Source organism: Clupea harengus, chromosome 22, assembly GCF_900700415.2.
Source record: "Clupea harengus chromosome 22, Ch_v2.0.2, whole genome shotgun sequence".
In the NCBI taxonomy this organism is placed as follows: domain Eukaryota; kingdom Metazoa; phylum Chordata; class Actinopteri; order Clupeiformes; family Clupeidae; genus Clupea; species Clupea harengus.
In genome coordinates, this window is record NC_045173.1 from 16,580,804 (window position 1) to 16,583,512 (window position 2,709).

Here is a 2,709-nt window from a genome sequence, read left to right on the forward strand (position 1 = left end):
TTCCTATTAAGGCAACCAGCTAATGTTGAGCACCAACATAATTGTTTGCTAGCTAGCGTCAGCTAGCTGATTTGACCATAGGGTATGAACATGTTCATTCATCTGACACTAGGCTAAAGTGTTAGCGAAATCCCGCTAGCCACAACTAAAGAATATAGCTAGAATATAACAGCATACAGAGTACTAGTATAATCTTAATAATGAACAGGTCGATAGCTAGCTGGTTAGACCATAGATTTCCTTTTGACACAACTATACTAGCAAGCGTTAGCGAAATCCCGTTAGCCACGATTAGCTAACTCAACTAACCATAATGCATGTTGAGTGCTTGCACAACCTAACTTGCAGAGAGCTGGTTAGCTAACATTAATGTACATGATGTGTGGATTGATCCTCTTAAGTTTGTTATTCAAATGTTCTATTGAAGGATTTGTGCAATTGATACATTTAAGTTTGTCTTTCACTTATATTGTTATAATAAAAAATAAATAAGAATTATTTTTTTTCGGCGGGGGGGTTTGGGGGGGGGGGGGGGGGGGGGGGCGCGCTCAGAGGGGGTCTCGCCCGGGGCGTAATTCCATGTAGAACCGCCACTGTATAGTACAGTGTGTAGCCCACACTGGAACATATTTAAGGGAAGCACAAATGGGCGTGCTGTGATCAACTGTGGCGGGGCGGTCTGAGCCAAAATGCCAGGCCAATTTTCTCGTCCCAGTCCAGCTCTTTATCTTGTTCACCTTCCCCTTTCCTCTCTCCATCCCTCTCTCTTTCACCTGCTCTATCTTCATCTCACTCTCGCCACACCACCTCCCCAAACAACCTTTCCTTGAACGTTATCCCCGTGAGAGGTTGAGTTTTGGGGTGAGGAGCCAGCTCAGCACTCATTCTCAGCACGGATGTGGGTGTTTATTGAAGAGACACCCTCATTACTGCCGACTGACACATCATGCACGCCACGTCTGCAGGCCACACAGGCCGGGGTGGGGGTTGGGGGGGGGAGGCGAGGGCTTCAGTGGAGGCCAGCAGCCAGGACTAATGAGCCTGAGTTACAGTCACAGAGCCAGCCAGAGACGGGCCACCGCAGCAAAGCCAGCACTCAGCTGAAGGCCCGCATGCTTACAGCTGCTTTTGAGTGTGATTGGGACCTGGCCCACACAGTCTGTTGGGCAGTGAGGGGGAAAAGAAATGTTTCACTGTGTCTCGGTTGATTTTGTTTTCATTCGCGGAGGTGTGTGTGAGTGGTGTGGTGTGTGGTGTGTGGTGTGTGTGGTGTTTGTGTGTATGCCTGTGTGTGTATGTGTGAATATATATATGTGAGTGTGTGTGTGAGTGTGTGTGTGTGTGTGTGTGTGTGTGTGTGTGTGTGTGTGTGTGTGTGTGTGTGTGTGTGTGTGTGTGTGTGTGTGTGTGTGTGTGTGTGTGTGTGTGTGTGTGTGTGTGTGTGTGTGTGTGTGTGTGTGTGTGTGTGTGTGTGTGTGTGTGTGTGTGTGCGAGAGAGAGAGAGCTAGAGAGGGAGGGAAAGAGTGATGGGTCAGAAACAGGCTGAATTTATTTTCCCCTACACAACAGAAAGGAAAATGAGCTGGATGGATCATTGATCTGTTCCGGAACGTAATTGGGTTTACAGTAAACAGCCGTCCCAGATATCTCAGAGAATCCAATTCTGTCAGAGCACACATGCATGCATACACACACACACACACACACACACAGAGAGAGAGAGAGAGACAGAGAGAGAATCATATTTGCACAACAGTCAATAGAACAATAGTTAACGGTTTGGAAATTCTCACAGATGAAGGAGATAATACTGTGAATCTATCTTTAGCAACATAGTTGCCACCATCCAAGTGTGGCGATAAATACTAAAATACATGTGGGTCGACCTCATCACATCATTATAATTTAGCAACGTTTAAATCATAGTTTTATACAAGCAAAACTAGGTTTGATCATTTGAAAATGATTAAAATGTTGGTCCACCACTAGATGGGACTGTTTCCTCTTTACATTAAAAAAGACTTTCCAGAGTGACTTGATTTAGAAACAAAGATATCTACTCTATGTTTACAAACAGTTTGGACTGCAAGTGTGCTTGTACTAGAAACCCAAAAAGAGTGGGGCCAGAGGAGGTAAACAGGGTAAAAGAGGAGGTAAACAACATAAAAGGCATGTTCTATCCGCTCGGCCAGAACATCTTTCTGTGTGCACAGCGATGTTTGTTTTCAGGCAATCTCACACCTCTGGCCACAGTGACACCTGCCTGTTTGGTGAAGTACAGCTCTCTGTGGACCTCTGTGCTCTGGCCTGGGGAGGCCTGAGGGGGTATGTGTGGCCTCGGCCAGCCCCATCTCCAGCAGAGACGAAGTCCGACAGGGAGAAAAAGGATGGAGACAGAGATGGCAAAAAAGACAGAAATGGAGAATAAGACAAAGCTGGACACTGAGAAGGAGAGGAAGACATAGATGGAGAGGGAGAGGAAGACAGAGACTGAGAAAGAGAAGAAGACAGAGATGGAGAGAGAGAGGAAGACAGTGACTGAGAAGGAGAGGAGGACAGAGATGGAGAGAGAGACAGAGACTGAGAAGGAGAAGAAAACAGAGATGGAGAGAGAGAGGAAGACAGTGACTGAGAAGGAGAGGAGGACAGAGATGGAGAGAGAGACAGAGCCGGAGACTGGGACTTTACGCTGTCATGTCATCTGCACCC